The sequence below is a fragment of the Hyla sarda genome, chromosome 3 (assembly GCF_029499605.1).
Source record: "Hyla sarda isolate aHylSar1 chromosome 3, aHylSar1.hap1, whole genome shotgun sequence".
NCBI lineage: Eukaryota > Metazoa > Chordata > Amphibia > Anura > Hylidae > Hyla > Hyla sarda.
Genome location: NC_079191.1, coordinates 309,100,667 through 309,126,419, shown reverse-complemented (window position 1 = coordinate 309,126,419; position 25,753 = coordinate 309,100,667).

The following is a 25,753-nucleotide window of genomic DNA, read 5'->3' as shown; positions in this document are numbered from 1 at the left end:
TATATGCAGAGTTACACCCCCATCTTTCCCATAGGTATATGCAGAGTTACACCCCCCTCTTTCCCATAGGTATATGCAGAGTTACCCCCCCTCTTTCCCATAAGTATATGCGGTTATCCCCCCTTTCCCATAGGTATATGCAGAGTTACACCCCCCTTCTTTCCCATAGGTATATGCAGTTACACCCCCCCCCCTGTCCCATAGGTATATGCAGAGTTACACCCCCCTCTTTCGCTTAGATATATGCAGAGCTACACCCCCCCCTCTTTCCGTTTGAACTAGATTTTTATTGGTATTTCAATTATATAACAATAGGCTTTGGAATAGTTTTGTTATATAAAGTTTGTGAATGATAGCTATTGGCTTACAAAGTCAAAATAAAATTTACTCTAAATTATAATGTAGCTTTTAACTTAAATTAGATTCATTCATGTTATAGTATAGTATTATACAATATATAGCAAAGTAACAGTAAATTTAGAAAATGAACTAAACAGGTTAGCTGAAGACTTTATAGAGCTGTTGAAGATTTGAGCTAGTTTGTAGTTGAGTAGTATGTGTCATGTAAGACTTACCAAATTAATATGTTTTTCATTGAAGGTTTGTTCGCCTTGGTTGCTTCTTCCTCCTCCCTCACAATAGTATTAACAATAATTATGAATCATGTGTAATAATCAGTAGATGTCATTAATATTGAAAAGAGGCCCAATGTAAGAGTGTATGAGAAATGTAGAAATACTCTCATCATGTTTAATAGCCATAGTACAATAGAAAACAAGTAGGGACTATTACTTTGCGAATAAAGTTTGATAACCCCCCCTCTTTCCCATAGGTATATGCAGAGTTACACCCCCCTTTTCCCATAGGTATATGCAGAGTTACACCCCCCTCTATGCTCACCTGATGTCCCATGCAGCAATCTCCTCAGCAGCAGGGGCCTGTGTCTTCTCCCTACCACAGTACAGGTAACGATAAGTGACGTCATCAGTGCCTGTACTGCGTGCTGCGTGGCGGCGGAGGCGGAGGTCACATCTCCTCTGTGTAAGCTGCAGATGTCTTGCACATACCGAAGAAGGCAGCGCTTTCTGCTTGGGATCTGGGACGAGTGACCTCAGTAGCGGCGGCAGCCTTAACTAGTGTTGAGCGGCATAGGCCATATTCGAATTCACGATATTTCACGAATATATGGACGAATATTCGTCATGTATTCGCTAAATTTGCATTTTCGTAACATTCACGTTTTATTTTCGCAAATTTCGAAAATTAGCATATACAAAAATTTGCATAAGCAAAAATTTGCATAAGCAAAAATTTGCATATGCAAATTTTCACACACGCGAAAATTCCCACGCCAGTCTCACACAGTAGTATTAGAGCCTTCTTTACACCACACAAGCTGGAAGCAGAGAGGGGTGATCACTGTGATGTGTACTGTGAAAAAAAAAATATAAAAATAAAAAAAACGAATATTCGTAATTACGAATATATATAGTGCTATATTCGTGAATATTCACAAATTCGCGAATATGCGATATTCGCAAATAAAATTTGCATTGCGAATATTCGCGAGCAACACTAGCCTTAACCGTCCGATGGGATTGGCCAGTCAGTCCGCCCCTGGCACCCCCCCTTGTGTGTGGCACCCGGGGCGATGCGCCCCCCCCCCCCTTTGGTATGCCACTGCTTCCAAGTACTTATCAGTTGCTGTATACTACAGAGGAAGTTCTTTTCTGTCTGACAACAGTGCCCTCTGCTGACATCTCTGTCCGTATCAGGAACTGTCCAGAGCAGGATAGGATTGCTATGAGGATTTGCTCTCACTCTTGACAGTTCCTGAGACAGACAGAGGTGCCAGAGAGCACTGTGGTCAGACAGAAAGGAAATTCAAAAAGAAAAGAACTTCCTCTGTAATATACAGCAGCTGATAAGTACTGAAAGGATCAAGATTTTTAATTAGAAGTCATTTACAAATCTGTTTAACTTTCTGGCACCAGTTGATTAAAAACTTTTTTTTTCATTCGAGTACCCTTTTAAGGGACTAATAGGGTACCTGTACTATATCTACTATTTCTTGTTTTATATATTTTTTTACACATTCTGGTATCTCTAAGATGTTTGTTCCTTTTCTTGTTTTACACAGGGACAATTTGCGATTTTCCTAAATAATGTAGGGGACAGCTAAAAGAGTTTTAGTATGAAGGTTGGACTTGGTCAGATCTTTTTATGCAAAGGTTGATAGAAAAGAGGGTTTACTACATCACCTACTTAGAGTTTATACATGTAAGTTGTATATAGGTGAGACAGTTTTTGTAGGGGAGGAGTTTTAGAGACCAGCTCACCAAATCAGGAGAGGTGAAAATAAAAAGAGGAACCCCTGCCGTGTGGTAATAGGACTGATCTAAGGTGAATAGAGGAAGGTGCTTGTACAAGGATTCCAATTTAAGGCAGATGGCTGTATCATCTAGCAAGCAATCATGGGCATCAAATATCTCTATAACTGGTACTTGTCTTTCAATTTGGCTGGTATTTCATATTTAAGGGTCTAAGCCTAGCATATCCTGCACCTGCATCAAGGAGGACCAAGTCTAGTTTCCGAATGCAAAATGAAAAACCTTTCTAAACAGTCTTCATTAGAAATTTTCTACCAGATTTTCTACAAAATTCGCTATTCAGATATACATTAATTCAAGGGCCAGACTCAAATCCTTGCCAACAAGAGTGGTTCCTTCTCTAAAGAAGTGAAGGATTGACAAAGCCTTTATTAGCCAGTCATTTTGACCATTTGGGATATATTTTTAAGGTTAAGTGAAGAAAAGTCCAGATGGGTGTAGACTTATTAAAAGCCTAACATGACAAGAAATACCAAAGCAAAAAGTCCAGTGAAATTTTCTTATTTCACAGTAACTCAGCAAGAGGACCAATAATCTTAACAAGAGGGTGATCTTAAAAAATGGTGTAATGGCAGCTTGTTAGGTTTAGGGCAAGACTGCACGGTGTTTTGAGCTCTTTTCAATATGATTTCTTCAACGTAGTCTGGTTCTGATTTGGATAGACATATCTGTTCTATTGTGATGGGGATAGCTTCAGATTCATGATTCTGGAAATCTAAAAATTATATTTAAATTATTCTTCCTCTCTTTGTTTTCTTGGTCCTACAAATTTCTGTAAATTGCATTGAGATGGTCTTGGCAGGACAGTAAACATTTGGGTGCAGCTATATTGTAATCAAGAAGACAGGTTTGCGCATTCTCCAAAGTCTAAACCCAATGGCATACCTGTACATAATATTTAAGCTCAGACAGTTCCATTAGATAAGGCTCCAGGGCCATGGTAAAGACTGGTTTGAAAAGGTTCTACAAATAGGAATCTTGCTTGAAGATGCCTTCAATTACTGAGGTGATAGATTCATTTTCACCCATAGGGCCTATGTAAATTTAAAGTGCTTAGCACCTTGAGTTAAAGATTTTTTTCAAGACTATATGGGAGTTAAGACTTGGTAGGACTCAAAGGGTCTTTATTGCCACTAATTTTAAACCTGTGGTCACGCATTCGCTGAAGGAATCTATACAATTGGTTTTACATATGTCATAGTGTTAGGACATTTGGAGTAGACTGAGGGTCAAATCAAACAAATATAGGTTTGTTAAAGCAGGATCCCAAAATACTACAGCCGGCTTCTAAAATGATAAAGGGAATGTAGTCCTCTAACGTCAGATGACTGGGCAACTAGCCTTAAGAGATAATAATTAGTCGCTACTCCCGACTTCTTTAGGGAGGGCCCAGCGCATGCGCAGTTACACTGCGCAGAGAGCTCTCCGGGGAAGCACAGCTCTCACATGATCAGGATGTGAGAGCTGCGTAAAATCTTCAGTGCATGCGCTCTGCATACAGAAGCAGCGCTCAGGTGGCATATGACTCCACATCACTAGGACATGTAGTTGAAGAAAATGTGAATATGGGGAGCGGGCTTAGGCACCTTCCTCTGGGATCCAAAGTATAACTGCCCGCGGGGGACACGCCTGCAGAGCGCAACTAAGGGGATGAATTACGGAACCTTAGAGGACGAAAACAAGGCAGCAATCCAACAAAAAATTTAAGTGACCCCTGTATGGACTCCTGTTCACCCACACTAGAACCCAGTGTATTGGGTTTAGAGTGGGTAAACTTGCTGACAGTTTTCCTTAAAAAAAAAACAAAACAAAAAAAACAGTGGCCTCTGTTTAATAGGCTGCAGTGCTGTCATGCTGCACTTGTAGCATGACCATGACAGCCAATCATTGGCTAAAGCCGTCATGTTAGTATGGCGTTCTGCAGTCATGTACAACTTGTCATCACTACAGCCAAAAAACAATGAGTCGTAATAGAACTATATGGCACGGGAGAAGTGGGGTATGTGAAAATTGAACATATGATAATTATTTGCTATTCTACATATATTTAGCTTAACTAAAAATCCTATTTGAAAGAATCCTAGGTATGTAATGTTCATGCAGAGTACAAATAAACTATGTCTAAAAGTAACTAGGAATGCTTCACTTAGTGGGTAGCATTAGTGTAATAAAGCCTAGAAGAATGTCTCTTCCTGTGTTGTAGGATGCAGCGGTGGGCTACAAATAACTCTGAAGGCAGGAGGTGAAGTGTGATCACAGTTTTCTAAGGAGGTAACAACCAGTCAGGAAGCAGAGTTTTAAGAAAATTACTTGGCAGCCCTTTTGCCTTCCTTTTTTTTGTATTCGTTTCCATTATTCTTTTGATCTCCAGATTTTTTCTTACATTAATATTTGTTTTTTCTTCTGAAATGCATTGCATAAAATTGTCTACGGTGTTGATTCATACATCCTGCACACTACAGCAGCCTTTCACCCATCACAACAGTGAGTCCCCTAAGAGGAAGTACTACTGATAATTTGTGCAGCCTCTGGAATAGTCATTTATTATTTTCTGATAAATTCATAAAACCTAGGTAATGCCAAAAAGTTTTGGTTTATTTAAAAATATGGATTTTCTTATCTAAACTAAAATTTTTCACACTCTAAAATCATAATAGATCTACACCTATACTGAACATTCAACATTGCACCGTCTTAAAATAATTTTTTCCATAGAAATTGTGTACTATAAATGAGGTTTTGTCTTCATGATTCAAATTTTAGCAAAAGGAGCTGCACAATATATCTATTACAAGGCCCAGTGAAATTCTTTTTTTCCTAAAGGGGGTTCAGGGACTCGCATCGCAGGACGCACCCATATACGAGCTCCAGTCCGTAACTCTCCGGGTGTTTCTCCTGCCTCCGCCTCTGCCTTTCTGCTCCGGCGCACGTGTCCCTTTCCCCTAGGATGTGCTTTCCCCTAGGATGTGCCGGAGATTTAAGACCTAAAGGGCCACTACGCTTAGTGTAATTCACCTGTGGCTCATTTATAAATTCCTCCACCCTCCTCACTCCCCTACCGGATCTTTGTTGCTTTGTGCCTTAGAGAAAGCGTTCCTCAGTATTGCCTTGCCATGTATCCGATCCCTTGCTTTGTGACTTTGACCTTGCTCCTCTGCCGCCTGCCTACTGAACTCCTTCTTCGCTTTGACTATGCTACTGTGCCGCCTGCCCTGACCTTCTGCTACCCAGACTACCAGCTGCCTTATTCCTCCTGTGCCTCGCATCTCCTCAGCCACCTGTGTGGTCGAGCCGTGCCAGGGGTAACGACCTGGGTGCTGCCTGCCGCAGCAAGTCCATCCCATTTTGTGGCGGCCTCTGGTGAAAACCAGATGCACCTTAGACTCTGCTCCCTGGTACGGTCCGAGTCATCTGCCACCCAGGTCCAGTGGATCCACATCCACCGTTGTTCCTGTCTTCCGAAATGTGAGTGTTACAACTAGTTGTGATTCATCTCATTTGAAACATTTAAAGATTTAAAGTGTACCTGTTAAATGCCATAAAAAACTGATATGTTACTCAGTACCTAATCCAGATCATGTACATGTAATTTTTTATTTATCTATCACCAATATTTCACAAAAAAATGGCATATTACAGCTGCTCAATGTCTTTTTCATCTATCCAAAGGTAGGGGGCATGTCCTTGCACTGTGATGTCTCCTCCCCCCCCCCTTAATTTTGCTGACTCACTGGTGAGCCTGGCAGCCCAGCTCTGTAACCCTTTCCTCTCTGGTTTCATGCTGTACACATATACAAATACAATGATTATTGAAGATGGTCTGCAGTGATATATAACTTATGTATAACTTACATCTTCTTAAATTAGTGTAAAGGTTAAGTGTTAAAAGTACAGTAGTTTTTTTATGCATACATTTTTTGTTCCTATGTCATTCATGTGTGTCATCCTTAGGCAGTCCTGTCATGGGACTTGTAGTTTTGGAATAGTTGAAGAAACAGTGTTTGGATAACTCTTTTTTGCAGCAGTGTTGCCTTCAGCTGTGTGCCTACAGCTTTTGCAAAACTACAACTCCTGGCATGCCCAGAGATCCTTTGACTGTCCAGGCATGCTGGGAATTGTAGTTTTGCCACAGCTGGAGGAACATGTTTGGTAAAACTCTGTGTTACAGCAGTGTTGCTGCAGGCTGCGTTCCTCCTGCAGCCTTGTCAATCAGCCATCTTGTGTCCATGACCCTTGGACACACTAATGGTCCTGTGGGACTCATCAGTGTTCCAGAAGGTATGAGGACCCCTAGTGGTGGGATTTTCAAAGCAGTTTTCTTTAATAAAATGTAAAAATATGTTTTGAAGTAGTATATTAGAAAAACTATTGTTTTGCCAAGATATACAAAATATTAAACGTTTTTATATCTGACAGTGCCTATTTAAAGCCATTTCTGTGAGATCAGTGGACTCAATGAACACTATAACAGCATCTGTCGGGAATCAGTGAGGAGATGAATTATATTACTGGCCAACCCCTTTATGAACTACCTTAGAAGTTAATTAAATCATCCTGCATGCTGTTTGCAGAAATATGGACAGCACCTTGTATGTCATGAGTCTGCTGAGGTGATTGATTGGCTGTAGCTGCCATATGAGTATACAGCCATGCTACAGCATGGTAAACAAAGATCTGTAGGGATAACTCAAGAGGCGGCATTGGATCAGTAACAGATTTATCAAGTGAGTATAGGTTCTTTCCTTAGGTTCTTTCTTTTCCCCCTGTTCACTTTTGTGGTTTTGGGTTGCATGCAAAATTCAGTTTTCGCTGGAGCAGATGGCTTTCTGTGCCAGACGTGCCAGTGGACATGCTTTGGGCGTGGTTTCACCAGGGCACAGATTTTTGTCTTATGTATTTAACATTTTTAAAAGTTGCTCACTTTTGCCCAAAGGTGATGTTAGCAGGGACCAAATGCAGCTAGCCACCCCATGCTAGCATTAACCCCTTAAGGATGCAGGGTTTTTCAGTTTTTGCATTTTCGTTTTTTCCTCATCACCTTCTAAGAATCATAACAATTTCAATTTTGCACCTACAGACCCATATGAGGACTTATTTTTTGCACCACCAATTGTACTTTATAATGACATTAATCTTTCCACCACAAAAAATTTACAGCAAAAGCAGAAAAAAAATATTTGTGGGGCAAAATAAAAAAATAAAAACGCCATTTTGTAATTTTTGGGGGCTTCCGATTCTATGCAGTACACTTTTCGGTAAAAATGACACCATATCTTTATTCTGTAGGTCCACACGGTTACAAGGATACCAAATTTATATAGGTTTTATTTTATTTTACTACTTTAAAAAAATTATAACTACATGCACCAAAATTAGTATGTGTAAAATTATCATCTTCTGACCCCTATAACTTTTCATTTTTCCGTATACGGGAATATATGAGGGCTCATTTTTTGCACCATGATCAGAAGTTTTTATTGGTACCATTTTCGCTTTGATGGGACTTCTTGATCCCCTTTTATATTTTTTTTCTAGGGTATACAAAGTGACCAATTTTTTTACGTGTACGCCATTAACCGTGTGGTTTAATTAACATTATATTTTCATAGTTCGGACATTTACGCGGCAGTACCACATATGCTTATTTTTATTTACATTTTTTTTTATGGGAAAAGGGGGGTGATTCAAACTTTTATTAGGGAAGGGGTTAAATCACATTTATGAACTATTTTATTTACACTTTTTTTTGCGGTGTTATAGCCCCCATAGGGGCTATAACATGCAATACCTTGATTGCAGAAACTGATCAATGCAAAGCCATAGCATTGCATTAATCAGTGTTATCGGTGATCTGCTGCTCCAGCCAGGATCTCAGGAGGAGCAGCAGAGTGACAATCGGACGGCGGGAGACAAGGTAAGAAGCCTCCCGCTGTCCTCTCAGCTTTTCAGGACACTGCAATTTCACCGCGGTGGACCCGAACAGTCCACTGAGCTAACCGGCAACGATTTTCTCCCGTTTTAGATGCCGCGGTCAACTTTCTCGGCGTCTAAAGGGTTAATACCGGACATCAGCCCGGTTGGCAATGTCCGGTTTTTGCCGCAGGTCCTGGCTGCTGATAGCAACCGGGAACTGCCGGGTATGAAGCGCGCTCAGCTCCTGAGCGTTCTTCACATAATGGGAGCCGTCCACAAGCGTAAGTTTACGCTCGTGGTCGTTAAGGGGTTAAAGCGCAACTGTCATGAGGTTTAGGGCATATAACCTAACCACAGTGTGTTTATGGTGTGTAAAATATGTCTGCAGCCTTGCTTTTATACCTCTTATTACAACTTTTATTAGCTCAAAAACACTTTTATATGCAGCTACTGACAGCTGGATAGGCATGGCCAGGGGTTCGCTATGCCCTGTACACAAGCGCTGGGCCTGCTGTGGGATTGACACACTGGTCCCAGCGCATGCGCCCCTTATCTTTCATATGTAAGCGATGACCGACATTTCTTTACAGAGCAAGCGCTCTGTCTGACACCTCCCAGTGCCCGGGCAGTACTGGGGGCAGAGAGTGAGAGGAGTAAGAGGGGAAGGCACACAAAGGCGTTAGACAGTTGAAGTAAGCGTTCGTGCTCTGTAAAGAAATGTCGGCGCTTACATATGAAAGATAAGGGGCGCATGCGCTGGGACCTGTGTGTCAATCACACAGCGGTCCCAGCGCTGGTTTACAGGGGATAGGCTGGCAATACAGTATATAGTGGTGCAGAGTGCACCACTTTATACTGTATAGTAGCCTGGACTTCAGTTGTTTACTGACAGGAGTCCCTGCTCTCGATTTGGCTGAGCTGTGACAGCTGTGACCAACTGTGCAGGAGACATACAAGTGGTGCTGGAGTCAAACACACTAACATTATCCGGCATATATGAAGAGACGCACACCTCATAACACATGCCGTCCAGATGCGACATGTACACACATGTGCCTTGTTGCACCCATACGTCCCTGTTAATACATGACCCATTAAATTTAAAAATAGTTTTTTTTCTGATGACACATTCGCTTTAAGGCAATATTTATACCATTAACTTACTTTTACTTTTGTAAGCTCTAGTTATAGCAAAATATGTGAAAATGAATGAAACAACCACTTGTTTCTGATATTTGGCAGGGATACAATCATTTTCATAAAGAGAATGCATCATTTTTAGGTATGCTTCATGGAATGAATATAATTGATGTTACAATAAGAGGGAACTCTGGTCCACTGAGCTAACTCCACATTGCTCTCCAGGTCTTCATCAGGGAAGTTAGAACACTGTACATTCATCTACTATTCTGTATTGTAGCTGCCAAATCGTAATGTCGACATGTCAAAAGGCTAAATTCTTTCTCATTTATTTCATACTTTATCATGAAGAGAAAAACAAAAAGCAGCTCACTTTCATAATTGAAATGTCCACCATACAAAGCGTTTTCTACACAATAAATGTTATACTGGACAAGTAAACATGATACATTTGGTTATGACAGCAGGCCTGGACTGAAAATCTGTGAGGACTGGCACTGGCCACAAGGGCTGCTCTGTTCAACAAGTGGGCCAATCTGTGCCGAACAATATATTTTTTTAATTCATTTTTTTAAATTACAGACATCCACCTAGCAAAAAGTAAAGATAATAAAACATTTAGCACGATGGGAAAGAGATATATCATATTTTCTGCTGCTTTTGGTTTCTTTCTGGCTCTCTTTCTTGCCTCTTGCACTGCTGTATGGCCACCAGTTTATTCTACCAGTATGTTAGCATTGTACAACATGTGCCCAACTGTAGGAATATTTTTTTCAAACCTGCATTATATAATTAGAACTTTACATATACACAGGTGGGATTTATATTTTTATCAGGTGTTATGGATGCTGTGAGGTAGTGTGTATGGAAAATAGGGAAGTCAGGCAAAGTGTGGAACGGAAACCCGAAAATTTTCGTCCCATCTCGTTGTTAAATGTTGACTTAAAAATGTATGCACAAATTATTGCTAATAGGCTGAACGACATACTTCCCTCCTTAATTAAAAATGATCAGGTCCGCTTTATTAAGCAGAGACAGATGGTAGTTGTCACCAGATGATTTATCGATTTGTTGTACCATGTGGAGACCTGTCGGACGCCTTCTCTGCTGCTGGCGCTGGATGCTGAGAAGGCATTCGACAGGATAAACTGGTGTTACTTGGACTTCGTCCTATCTAAATTTGGTTTGGTTAATAATATCAAAACTGCTGTGCTGTCATTATATACCCATCCTACTGCCGCAGTTTTCACATTTGGGTTCCTCTTCAACTCTTTTACCATCACCAATGGGACCCGTAAGGGGTGCCCTCTCTCCCCACTAATTTTTGCATTGGCAATGGAGCCATTGGCTGAGAGAATTAGAACAAACCCCAATATTTCGGGTATTGATATGTTGGATTACAATCATCGTATTGGGCTCATTGCAGATGATGTCCATATTATATGTAGGTCTCCTTACTTAGCATAATGGAGGATTTGAGTGCCTTTAGTGACATCTCCTATTACAATATTGATAATAATAAATCTCAGATCCTGGGACCAGGGCTCTCTTCAAATATGATCCGAACTATCAAATCCCGCTTCCCTTTCCCTTGGACAAAAGACTCAATTCCATATTAAGGAATACAACTTACCTACCCTTGTGGCAATCTCTTTGAGGCCAATTATTCTACATTATTAAAAACTCTGAAAAATAGTGTTGCCAACCTCCTGGCTGTGGGTGTCTCATGGTTGGGGAGAGTGGGAACCGTCAAAATGATGATTCTACCAAAAATATTATACAGGTTTAGAAATGTCCCAATCCACCTTCCTTATTGTTATTTAAGAAAAATCCAATCCATCCTAATGCGGTTTATATGGGTTAAAAGGAGACCTAGAATCCAAACGAACTCCCTTTTCCCACCTATTGCAGAGGGGGTTATAGGTTGTCCCTCAATTGTCCATTATTATAGAGCAGTTCATATGGAGCAACTTAAAAGCTTATAGATATACGATACGCTTAAATTGTTGTTGGTAATGGAAACCTCACTTCTAGGAAAACTATCTATCAACCACATCCTCACTGCGGCCTATGTATTTAAGTCAGATTTTTCTTTTACACATCCAACCCTGGGGGCCACGCTTCAGTGCTGGAACCATTGTATTCTAAAACATAAATTATGCACTATTGATATCCTTCATTCTCATATACTCACCCTAATGTCCCACATTCCTGGACTTAATGTGTTGGGCTGGGTTTCTAGGGGTATATATTATATTATCCATATGTGGGAAGGAAACCTTTGTGTTCCTTTTGAAACATTGCATGAAAAGTTTGAAATTCCTCGTAAGGAATTTTACAGATACCTCCAAATCCGCTACGCATTGTTCTCTATTAAAGCGTCCTTAGATACAGTTGACTCAGAACTCATTAAATGGCTGTACAACACCAAACAAATAGGACACAACATTTCTTGGAGTTATAGCTTTCTTCTTAAATCCACCTTATCAACTTCTACTGTATACAAAACTAGATGGGAAACTGATCTGAATAGCAACTTTACTATCCACCAATGGAATAAAGTCAACTCTATCATACCTACATTTTCTAAATGCATCAGTCATTTGGAAACATCTAAAAACTATTCTATAGGTGGTACCTAACTCCATTTGGCCCAGTTCTCGTCTAATACAGATGTCTGCTGGAGATGCACTAATTCGGGCAAATTTATACACATATGGTGGGATTGCCCTTAGTTACTTGCCTTTTGGAAAAAATTGGGTAGATTCCTGTCTCAAATATGTGGCCTCCCAATAATATTGAAACCTGCCTTGGCCCTGCTTAACATAAAACCATTATACTCCATGCACTTATCATGGCAAGAAATTCCATCACTAAAAAATGGAAGACACCATTAGTCCCTACTATTAGAGAAATAGTACAGGGCATCAATTTAAACTTCTGGCATGAATATAAGGTTTCTTGTGCCCTTAATACAGATTCTACCTTTCTATCTAGATGGGATATATGGTTATCCAGCATCCATAACTCAGTGCAAATATGATGCCTTCCCTAACTTTCCGGTGATTCGGGTGAATTCTTCTTATACTAATCCATCCTTGTTTGGTAACTTATGATATAACTTCAGGTGGAAGCAAGTGCATCTACTTTGTTTACCCAGTTAATGTATTTTATTGTTAACTTATAATTTCTCGTTTGACTATTGCTATAAATGCTATAAAAGTATATATGTATTTGTTATATCTATACATCCTGACATGGATTACTTTACCTCTAATCAGATGTATTTACTTTAACTTATGTCTTGAAACATGAAAATGTTTGCAATAAAAATTTACTTGTTAAAAAATAGTGTGGAACGGCAGTGCAGGGAGCCAAGGGATCACTTAGGCCATGTTCACACGACCAAAAATGTGTGAAAACATTTGAATGTTCCGGTGGATGCTAGGACCGCACGGAAATACGCAGTAGAAAGAACAGACATGTTGGGATTTCGGTGCAAGGAACATATGCTGCGGAATATTCACCATGTGCACTGTGCAGCAGAATCCTATTTAAATAATTGGGACTCTACTACAGCGGAATTTCCAAGCGGAATATTCCCACAGAATTTCACTCTGTAATTCTGCTTTGTGAAGTTGGCCTTACGCTACCTGCTGCCCAACCTCAAGATTTAAAAACATGTAAGTTCAAGGGAACTCATCGCTGGTTCCCCAAATCAGCTAAAAAATTTACCAGTTCAGGAGAATCAGAAAGAACTGGTAAATTCAGGCTGTCCGGGGATGCTGGGAGCTGTAGTTTTTCAACAGCTTGTGGCACCCTGGTTGGGAAACACTGATTTACACCAAGGCTATATCACTCACCGAAATACATGTTGGAAAATTGATGCATTAAACGTCTGTGAATTGCAGAGCACATTTTGCTAGGGTGTGCACTTTAAATTTTGCAGAATAGGTGGCATGTCACTTGTTCTGAGCACATTCTTTGGGAATGTATAGGTCCCATTCAATAGTGTTAATAAGCATTCATGACGAGAATTAAAAAAATGTGGTACATGTTTTCAAAGTATGATACAGAAATCCGAGGTTACACTTGGAATTTCTGCAGCGTATAATATACCATATTTTCACCCCTCAGGAAAAAATCGACTATGGGAACATAGCCTAACCCTCAAACTCTTGATCTGGCTAGAAATACAGGCAGGGCAGTAAAAGTAGGTAATACAGGACACCTTAAGGCGATATGTTCTGTTGGAATGTAGAGATAACCATCTACAAAACAAGATACAATGTATGACCTCAACAAAACATAATTTTTTCCCCAGCTGCTATTGTATTTACAAGACAAGTTCTTTTTTCTAATCTGTTTCTATTTTCTGATTGTAATTTTTTTATTTAATTATTTTTTGTACACTTTTACGGGGCTGCCATCTTACCTAAGCTGTTTTTACCAACCGTCAGAAACCGGACTGGAAGCGGGTAGTGGATCCTCTGTGTTAGTGAGGCGATGGCGTGGGCCGTGCCAGGGGACCGGTTCTAAGAAGTTACTGGTTTTCACCAGAGCCCGCCGCAAGGAGGGATGGACTTGCTGCGGCGGTAACTTCCAGGTCGCATCCCCCGATAGCGACTCAACCTCACTAACAGCTGAGATAGGCGTAGTACACAAGGACAAGGCAAAGGCAAGGTCGGACGTAGCAAGAGGTCAAGGCAGGCGGCAAAGGTTCGTAGTCAGGGGCAACGGCAAGGGTCTGGAAACACAGGCTTGGGAACACACAGAACGCTTTCTCAGGGCACTAGGGCAACAAGATGCAGCAAGGACAGGAAGGGGAATTGGGTTTTTATGTGTGGAAGTGCTTGGGAACTGATTGGACCAGGCACCATTTAACGATGCACTGGCCCTTTAAATCCGAGAGACCCGGCGCGCGCGTGCCCTAGAGAGCGGGGCCGCGCGCCGGGACTGAGCAGGAGGACGGGGCAGGTGAGATGATCGGGATGCGACCCACGGGCAGGCAAGTCCCGCCGCGTGGATCGCATCCCCGCCAGAGGACACAGGGCAGCGCTCCCGGCGCTGCAAGCCAGAGCAGAACGCTACAAGCGCTCCGGGGAAGGAGCGGGACTGGGAGCGCTCTGCGTTACACCAACATTTAGTAATATGATTTACAGCAAAGCCCATGGACATTGGCAACAATATACAGGAGCTTTCCCCCTATGAATGAGAAACCTTACTGGGTATGTTTTGTGACCTTTCAGTGGTCATTCCACTCAAGAGAAAGTGAGCTGTGAGCTTCAGCTATAGTCTTATCTATCTACCGGTATCACTTTTCCCAGTAATGCTGTACAGATCACTTTATATCAGCCTCCTCCTGATCACCACATAAAAATAAGAAAGTGTCAGCCTAGTTCAAAACTTAGGGGTCAGAATGGAAACTGCAAGATTTGAGGATTATTTTAAAATAATTATAGTTAAATTTAAATTAAAAAACAATTCAAAACACTAAGACAAAAGTCAAGTGCTTTTCAAGAGTTATAGAATAGATATTGCTCTACCAACTCATATCCAACTTGTCAAATGAATAAACATTGAAGGAAATTTTTGACCTTTCACATGGTCCCATGATTTTTACACATTGACTCTGTCTTCTCCCCAAGACTGGTAGAACCATTTCTCAATTTTCACATCATGTGTAACAGCGGGCTTACTTATGTTATGACATTTTTCTAGACATTAGCAGTTCATATAAAGAATATTGTTAAAAAAAATTCAATGTAACCCAGGGCACAGAAATAAGTTGACTTCCAAGCCATCGGTATAACTTTATGTACTCAAGTTATATAACCAAACATTGTAAAAATCTTCATACTTCACTGCAAAAGGGCCCTTTTATTTCCCTCTTTGTGCAATTCTACTTCAGTGACATCTGATGTAAATACTTTAGATAACATCCATACAATGAATTTTGATCCTTAAAATGTTACACTGTTATATAGTTTATTAAATGTTGTAATTTTATTCCTTATGTGCCAAACACTAAACAGTGATCCCCCGACCTACGATGGCCCCGACATACGATAATTTCAACATACGATGGCCTCTCAGAGGCCATCGCATGTTGAAGGCAGCATCAACATACAATGCTTTTGTATGTCGGGGCCATCGCATAAACGTCTATCTGGCAGCGCAGACTGCTTCAGCTGCTGCCAGATAGCCGTTTAATGTGCCCTGTGGGGTCCAGTGAGTGTCAGTCACCTGTCCCCGACATTCCGGACCGTCCTCTTTGGGGTCCGCTGCATGGCCGTCGCTCTCCTTCATCGTCATCACGTCGCCACCCACGCTGTCCCGTCATCCAATAGGAGCGACGTGCGTAGCAACATGATGACGGCGAAGCATGGGCAGCAGTGATGGTTCAGAACGGCAGTGGCGATGGAGAGCGACGATCCAGGGCAGCGGTGATGGTCCGGTGCGGCGGGGACACATGAGTACAACTTTCTATATTATTATTGCACGGATCCCTCAACATACAATGGTTTCAAGTAACGATGGTTCATTTTGAACGAATTACCATCGTATATTGAGGGATCACTGTATAGTAGTACATACCAGATGCACATTTGGACTGGTTCAACACCACAAAGTATTCTGGACATATATTCTGAGGGCGCAACCACTAGGACAGTGTGGACTTTGCAGGTCCCCAAAATGACAATATATTTTGGCAAATGAATTTCAGTGTGAAAGCAATGGGATTCTGCTGAACCAGAATTTCAGTACAGGATTTCAAAGCAGAATTTCCAAATTTCAACTTGGAAATTCCATAGTCTGAATGGGCCCTTATACATAATTTGTCTGATCTCACTATACTTTTATTGGATATAGAAACCAAATATTGACTTTACTTTAAAAAAAATTCAAATCAGATTTACTCTAAGGGTACGTTCCCACTCGGCGTATACGCAGCATATTTGACGCTGCGCAATTTTACGGCAGCAGCGGGAAGTACGCTGCGTATTCCTTGCTCACTATACACACAGGGCTTTCCGGTGGCAGCCCTGTGCGTGTAGTGAGTTTTAGAGGCGGGGCCGTTTGCCGGCGTGACTGTGACGCGCGGCTCCGCCTCCAAAACTCACTGCACACATAGGGCTGCCGTTGGAAAGCCCTGTGTATATAGTATACGCAGCCTATTTCCCGCTGCTGCCGTAAATTTTGCGCAGCGTCAAATACGCTGCGTATACGCCATGTGGGAAAGCACCCTTAGAGTCCACGAAGGTTGGAAATAAATAAGTGAAAATACTAGGTGCAGATGTGTCCTGTAGCAAAAATACATATGTATTCTGAGTACATAGATGCATTTAACTTGTCCAAGAGAAATTCTTTAGCATTGTCCCAAGAAATCGGCATCAGGAGTGGTGGGTAACTCTGGTGCTTTATTATATATGTATAATATGCAATTTATTCTTTTCTGGTTCTCTGGATGCATTTTATAAGTAAACAATTTTCCCTATTTGCAGCTTCTATTTGCTCTTGCCCATTGAAGACATGCTTAGCTTATTTTTACTTTTTTGTTTGTTTGCATTATTATGTCCAACATTTTTCTCTGTTTCATATATGGGACCAGTGATACGCATGCATGTATTCAGCATACATATGTATTTTTACATTTATGAGATATCTGCATCTAGCATTCCATTTCCGACCAATTTGTTTTCAGTCTGCCTGGAATGTATTTTATGCAATTTTGAAAGTGTTTGATCATTTCTCAATAAAAATTCTATTTGATTCATTCTTCACTTTTTGTCCTGTATTTGCTGTTTTTGGGGTTATACATGCAGCAAGAATAGAAGGAAATTTTAGTCGGCAAGCCATCTCTCCGTCTCATTGCACACAGAAGTTCTGTAGCAATGCAGCTAGTGGGAAGCATAACTTTTTATTCGCTGGAATAATTTATGTAAGTAACCACTTGTATAAATGTTGTTCACCCGGACTATAATCCAGTGTATTTGGGTTCAGTGCAGACTGTCGGTTTCCCTTTAAGTTCATATGATTCTGTGAGTTGTAGCCACATCAACCAGAAACTCTATTTACAATTGATTTGTTCTTAGTTATAGCAAGACTAAGCCATTCCAGGACTAAAAATGAATCAGATTGAAACGCGTCAGGGCTTCTAGATACATGCAACTTTGGTAAGTGGATTTTATTGTTACTTCAATAAACTATGACATTTTAATGTAAATAAGATGCTCGACTGACATTTTCTTTTGCCTTGTTTTAACACTACATTCTCTAAATCTGAGATGGATATTATTCTTAGATACTTACAAGCCTTCTCAAGGTATAATAGGATGCCAGAAATAGTATTTGGAAAATAAAGTGAGTAAAGTGTATCCAGTCCTTCCGAATTACTTTGTTTACCTTACCAAGGAAACTAGTACAGTCTTCCTGTTGACTATGTTTACTTGGATATCAATACATTCCCGTATTGTACACTGTTTTATGGCCTACACATACTACTGTAACGTTACTGATCATCTCATGTTTTACAGAATCTTCTGCTGTATCTATTGCTTTTTACTATTTGTAATAAAAAGAGTTTTTGTATTTTCCCTTTCAACTGCAGACTAATGCGCTTCTTTAGACTTGGTGATATTTGAAATTATAAGGTAATTCTTTAATAATATTTTTAATATTGAGTGATTGTAAACTTTTTTTCAGGAAAACCGTATGCCAGGAATTAAAACCGGACAGGGTGGCTGCGGCATGCCAAGATGAGGGTTTAAAACATTAACCAGCGGCAGCTGCGGAGCGGACGTAGATTGGCAGATAACACACGGGTTGGGATTTAGCTTGTAATTTTTGTTTTAAAAGTGTGTGTTATATGCCGATAAATACGGTATGTTTCATGAAGTCAGAATGTTGAAATGTTACTTGTCTATTTGCTATAAAGTAAAAAAGCTGCGTGAACATTTATTTATTTTTAAGAATAGAGAGGTATTTCATTCTTTTTTGCTAATAACAGAAAGTCATTGCAGTAATACAAGTCCTCAGGTCATGAAACCTAGAACTCGCATACCATCATATGATGCCAAGAATGAGGGAGCCCTTTTTGCTGGCAGACAGAGCACATTCTCTCCCTTTTAAGAGTTGTCCTTAGCTGATAAGATATGACACCCTCCTCCCTCCTGCTAAGAAGACTTCCGAAATGAAAATCTGTAAAAGGGATGAGTACTGTTTCCAGAAATTTTTAAATGAGAAATATGGATCTTTACTTTAGATTCAATACAGCCAGGGTCAAATGCTTTTTGTGTAATACTGAGCACTAAAATGTAATGTTGCAACATGATTTATGTAGCATTAATGTAGCTATCATGCAATTTGATGAATTAACTGTCATGTAAGACAGACTGATGATAAGCTATGTATCTCCAAAGTATGCATTAGTCTGTCACAGACTAGACTTAAACTTATATAAATATCATTTTAATGTAAAGCACTAGACAAATAGAAGCTGAGATGCATTCTGTTCATACATATTGTAGTAGGGGGCAGCTGGAGGGAGAGGAAAATGTATTTTTCAGATTTATAAGTAATTCGAACATTTGTATTGTGTTACCGAAGCAGAGCCATATAGATTGGATGGCGATTTTTTTTTATTTTTGACCAATACCTTATTCTGTTTTTTTTCTTAAATAATGTCAGTATAAGAGTCTATACTAGTGTGTGTTTGGGGGGATTTAAGCCCTTCAGGACCCAGCCCATTTTCACCTTAACCCCTTAAGGACCATTGCAAATAAACCTGTATGCCCCTGAAAGACCAGGCCTGTTTTTTCAAATCGGGGATGTCTGTCTTTATTAGAGAATAATTCTGGTAACGTTTTGCCAATCACATTAATTCTGGCATTGTTTTTTTGTCACAAGTTGTCCTTCATGTACATAGTAAAAGTAAGCCGATATCATTTGTAGTTTTTTTTTACAATGCAAAAAATCATTACATTTTTATAAAAAATTACGATTTTTTGCTATTTTAACACTAATTGGTTGCATATATTTATACATACTAACCAAATAGTTTATGAAACTTATACTTTCAGATGTCTACTTTATTTTGACGTCATTTTTTAGTTTTTAATTAACATTTTAAATTAGTTAGAAGCCTAACAATTTAACTTGAAATTTTGAAAATTTAGAAAATTTGAAAAGTACATCTTTTTTTATGTGCTATGCAAGGTTTGCAGAAATTAAAAAGGCAGTAGAACATAGGAACACCCCCCAAAATTACCCCATTTTAAAAACTAGACCCCTCAAGGTATTCGCTAGGGGGTACAGCGAGTATTTTAACACCATAGTTTTTTGGCAGGCATTATTACAAAGTCAGTGTTAAAAATTCGAAAATTGCAATTTTTCACAAATGCATCATTTGGGGGGCATATTTTTTGTACATCACTTGAAATGCACCCTATATTTTATTTAGCTGCTTGTCCCATGTTCGGAAATACCCCCGCTTTGGCCATATATGGTTCCTTGGCCGCGTGGTAGGACTCAGAAGGAGAGGAGCGCCATTTGGCTTTCAGGGCAGAACAGTACCCCCACCCCCACAAGTGACCCCATTTATATACCGCACCCCTACAAGTTATTGGCTGGACCAGGGACCTCTCTGATTGGTCCTTGGTCGGCTGGCAGTATAACGCGTCTGTCTGTGACAGTTAAGGCTCCTGATGGATACATCCGCCATGTTGTGGGAATAAGCACCCGCTCATGGCGAATATATCCATCACTGCTGCGGCTGGGTAGCTCAGTGTGTCCGCTCATGACTGCTGGCGGAAAATCCGCCGCTATGAGTGGACGCACAAAGCTACCCAGCCGCAGCAGCGAGCTCATTACCGTGATTGCTGCATAATGTGTAGGATCACGTGGCGGACATCCGCAGCATATTACATGCTGCGGATGTGTTACGCCTAGCGCTCCGGGTCCCCGCTCCTCCCCGGAGCGCTCACGGCGTCTGTCTCCCTGCAGCGCTCCGGTCGGTCCCGCTGACCGGGAGCGCCGCACTGTCATGGCCGTTGGGGATGCGATTCGCACAGCGGGACGCGCCCGCTCGCGAATCGCATCCCAGGTCACTTACCCGTCCCGGTCCCCTGCTGTCATGTGCTGGCGCGCGCGGCTCCGCTCTCTAGGGCGCGCGCGCGCCAGCTCTCTGAGACTTAAAGGGCCAGTGCACCAATGATTGGTGCCTGGCCCAATTAGCTTAATTGGCTCCCACCAGTTCCCTGGCTATATCTAGTCTCCTCCCTTGCACTCCCTTGCCGGATCTTGTTGCCTTGTGCCAGTGAAAGCGTTTAGTGTGTCCAAAGCCTGTGTACCTGAACTTCTGCTACCCATCCTGACTACGAACCTTGCCGCCTGCCCCCGACCTTCTGCTACGTCTGACCTTGCTTCTGCCTACTCCCTTGTACCGCGCCCATCTTCAGCAGCCAGAGAGGTGAGCCGTTGCTAGTGGATACGACCTGGTCACTACCGCCGCAGCAAGACCATCCCGCTTTGCGGCGGGCTCTGGTGAAAACCAGTAGTGGCTTAGAACCGGTCCACTAGCACGGTCCACGCCAATCCCTCTCTGGCACAGAGGATCCACTACCTGGAAGCCGAATCGTGACAGTAGATCCGGCCATGGATCCCGCTGAGGTGCCCCTGCCAAGTCTCGCTGACCTTACCACGGTGGTCGCTCAGCAATCGCAGCAGATTGCCCAACAAGGACAGCAGCTGTCGCAGTTGACCGCCACGTTACAGCAACTTCTGCCCCTGCTACAGCAGCAACCATCTCCTCCGCCAGCTCCTGCACCTCCTCCGCAGCGAGTGGCCGCTCCTAGCCTCCGCTTGTCCCTGCCGGACAAATTTGATGGGGACTCCAGACTCTGCCGTGGATTTTTGTCTCAGTGTTCCCTGCATATGGAGATGATGTCGGACTTGTTTCCTTCAGAACGGTCTAAGGTGGCGTTCGTAGTGAGCCTTCTTTCAGGAAAGGCCTTGTCTTGGGCCACACCGCTCTGGGACCGCAATGATCCTGCCACAGCCACAGTCCAGGCCTTCTTCACTGAACTCCGGAGTGTCTTCGAAGAGCCAGCCCGAGCTTCTTCTGCCGAGACTGCCCTGTTGAACCTGGTCCAGGGTAATTCTTCCGTTGGCGAGTATGCCGTACAATTCCGTACTCTTGCTTCAGAATTATCCTGGAATAACGAGGCTCTCTGCGCGACCTTTAAAAAAGGCCTATCCAGTCGCATCAAGGATGTGCTGGCCGCACGAGAGATTCCTGCCAATCTGCAAGAACTCATCCATCTAGCTACCCGCATTGACATGCGTTTTTCTGAGCGACACCAAGAGCTCCGCCAGGAAAAAGACTTAGATCTCTGGGCACCTCTCCCACAGTATCCGTTGCAATCTACGCCTGGGCCTCCCGCCGAGGAGGCCATGCAAGTGGATAAGTCTCGCCTGACCCAGGAAGAGAGGAATCGCCGCAGGGAAGAAAATCTCTGTCTTTACTGTGCCAGTACCGAGCATTTCTTGGTGGATTGCCCTATCCGTCCTCCACGCCTGGGAAACGCACGCACGCACCCAGCTCACGTGGGTGTGGCGTCTCTTGGTTCTATGTCTGCTCCTCCACGTCTCACGGTACCCGTGCGGATTTCTTCTTCAGCCTGCTCCTCCCTCTCAGCCGTGGCCTGCTTGGACTCCGGTGCCTCAGGAAATTTTATTTTGGAGTCGTTTGTTAATAAATTCAGCATCCCGGTGACCCGTCTCGTCAAGCCGCTCTACATTTCCGCGGTCAACGGAGCCAGATTGGACTGCACCGTGCGTTACCGCACAGAGCCCCTCCTCATGTCTATTGGACCCCACCTTGAGAGGATTGAATTCTTCATTCTCCCCAACTGTACCTCTGAGGTTCTCCTCGGTCTGCCTTGGCTCCGGCTTCATTCCCCCACCATTGATTGGACCACCGGGGAGATCAGGAACTGGGACTCTGCCTGCCACAGGAAGTGCCTCTCCCCCCCTCCCAGTCCCGTCAGGCAAGCCTCTGTGCCACCCCATGGCCCCCGTCCTGGTGTCACACTGCCCCGTGCCAGGCCTCGCCCTCTGCCCTCCCTCCCCATTCCCACTCCTGCTGTACTGCCTGCCGTTGAGGAAACCCTCCATTCTTTCCCGGTGTCCTCATCCCAGGGGAGGCAGTTACTGGACAAAGAGAAGGGGAGACCTAAGGGGGGGGGTACTGTTACGCCTAGCGCTCCGGGTCCCCGCTCCTCCCCGGAGCGCTCACGGCGTCTGTCTCCCTGCAGCGCTCCGGTCGGTCCCGCTGACCGGGAGCGCCGCACTGTCATGGCCGTTGGGGATGCGATTCGCACAGCGGGACGCGCCCGCTCGCGAATCGCATCCCAGGTCACTTACCCGTCCCGGTCCCCTGCTGTCATGTGCTGGCGCGCGCGGCTCCGCTCTCTAGGGCGCGCGCGCGCCAGCTCTCTGAGACTTAAAGGGCCAGTGCACCAATGATTGGTGCCTGGCCCAATTAGCTTAATTGGCTCCCACCAGTTCCCTGGCTATATCTAGTCTCCTCCCTTGCACTCCCTTGCCGGATCTTGTTGCCTTGTGCCAGTGAAAGCGTTTAGTGTGTCCAAAGCCTGTGTACCTGAACTTCTGCTACCCATCCTGACTACGAACCTTGCCGCCTGCCCCCGACCTTCTGCTACGTCTGACCTTGCTTCTGCCTACTCCCTTGTACCGCGCCCATCTTCAGCAGCCAGAGAGGTGAGCCGTTGCTAGTGGATACGACCTGGTCACTACCGCCGCAGCAAGACCATCCCGCTTTGCGGCGGGCTCTGGTGAAAACCAGTAGTGGCTTAGAACCGGTCCACTAGCACGGTCCACGCCAATCCCTCTCTGGCACAGAGGATCCACTACCTGGAAGCCGAATCGTGACAGGATGTCCGCCAATGCGATCCTACACATTATGCTTCTTTTTTTTTTATTAGATTCATTTAATAAATGTATTTTTAATATATATTTTTTTTTACACTTTTATTACATTTTTATTTATTTTTACACTTTTATTTTATTTATTTATTTATTTTTGCACTTTTTAATGCTTTGGAATACTTAGTATTCCAAAGCATTACAGTTATATGCTGCCAGTTTTCACTAGCAGGCAGCATATTAGGACGTGCCTCTCAGGCAATACCCAGGGCAGACCTAGGGGTCTTTGTAGGACCCCCGGCAGCCCAGGTATGCAGCAGCACCCCGCGATCGCGATGCGAGGTGCTGCAGGAGAGACAGAGGGAGCCCCCTCCCTCTGTCAGAACTCCTTACAGCGCGCGGTCACTTCTGACCGCGGCTGTAAGGGTTAAACTGTTGGGAGTGAAGTGAACTTCACTCCCGGCAGTGCGGTAGGCCCCGGCCAGCCGCGTATTACATGCAGCACCCCGCGATCGCGATGCGGGGTGCTGCAGATGAGACAGAGGGAGCCCCCTCCCTCTGTCATAACACTTGCAGCCCGCGGTCACTTCCGACCGCGGCTGTAAGGGTTAAAACTGCCGGGACCGAAGTTTACTTCGGTCCTGGCAGTGCAGCAGGGTCCCGGCTGTGTGATACAGCCGAGTCCCTGCCGCGATCTCGTGGGTGCACTGGGCAGCACCCACGAGAAGAATGGACGAGTATAGATGTCCAGGTGCGGGAACGCCCACCTACCTGGACATCTATACTCGTCCATGGTCGTTATCGGGTTAAGGACCCAGACATTTTTTGCACATCTGACCACTGTCACTTTAAGCATTAATAACTCTGGGATGCTTTTACTTTTCATTCTGATTGTGAGATTGTTTTTTCGTGACATATTCTAGTTTGTTAGTGGTAAATGTTTGTCGATACTTGCATAATTTCTTGGTGAAAAATTCCAAAATTTGATGAAAAATTTGAAAATGTAGCATTTTTATAACTTTGAAGCTCTTTGCTTATAAGGAAAATGGACATCCCAAATAAATCATAGTTTGATTCACATATACAATATGTCTACTTTATGTTTGCATCATAAAGTTGACATGTTTTTACTTTTGGAAGTAAAAACAAGTTTTTACTTTTGGAAGGCTTCAAAGCAATTTTCCAATTTGTCACAACATTATCAAAATCTGAATTTTTCAAGGACCAGTTCAGATTTGAAGTGGATTTGAAAGCCCTTCACATTAGAAATACCCCATAAATGACCAAATTATAAAAAAAAACTGCACCCCTGAAAGTATTCAAAACGACATTCAGAAAGTTTATCAACCCTTTAGGTGTTTTACAGGAATAGCAGCAAAGGAGAAAATTCAAAATCTAAATTTTTTACACTAACATGTTCTTGTAGACCCAGTTTTTTTTTATTTTTACTAGGAGTAACAGAGAAAAAGCCCCCCCAAAATGTGTAACCCAATTTCTTTCAAGTAAGGAAATACCTCATATGTGAACTGAAGTTCTCTGTGGGTGCATTAGAGGGCTCAGAAGCGAAGGAGAGACAACAGGATTTTGGAGAGTAAATTTAGCTGAAATGGTTTTTGGGGAGCATGTCGCATTTAGGAAGCCCCTATGGTGCCAGAACAGAAAAAAAAAAACACATGGTATACTATTTTGGAAACTATACCCCTCATGGCACGTAACAAGGGGTACAGTGAGCCTTAACACCCCACAGGTGTTTGCTGACTTTTTGTTAAAGTCGGATGTGTAAATGAAAATGTTTTTTCACCAAAAAATTCCCCCCCCCAAATTTACAATTTTTACAATAGGTAATAGGAGGAAATGCCCCACAGAATTTGTAACTCCATTTCTTCTGAGTATGGAAATACCCCATATGTGGATGTAAAGTGTTCTGTGGGCAAACTACAATCCTGAGTTTTTGGAGAGAGAATTTGTTTGGAATGAAAGTCGGGGGCCATGTGCGTTTACAAACCCCCATGGTGCCAGAACAGTGCCCCCCCCCCCGACATATGACCCTATTTCGAAAACTACACCCCTCATGGAATGTTATAAGGGGTACAGTGAGCATTTACACTCCACTGGCGTTTTACAGACTTTTGGAACAGTAGGCTGTGCAAATGAAAAATGCAATTTGTCTATTTCATGGACCACTGTTCAAAAAATCTGTCAGATACCAGTGGGGTGTAAATGCTCACTGTACTCCTTATTACATTCCTTGAGGGGTGTAGTTTCCAAAATGGGGTCACATATGGTGGTGGGAGGGGTCTGATGTTCTGACACCATGGGGGCTTTGTAAACGCACACGGCCTTCAATTCTAGCCTAATTTTCT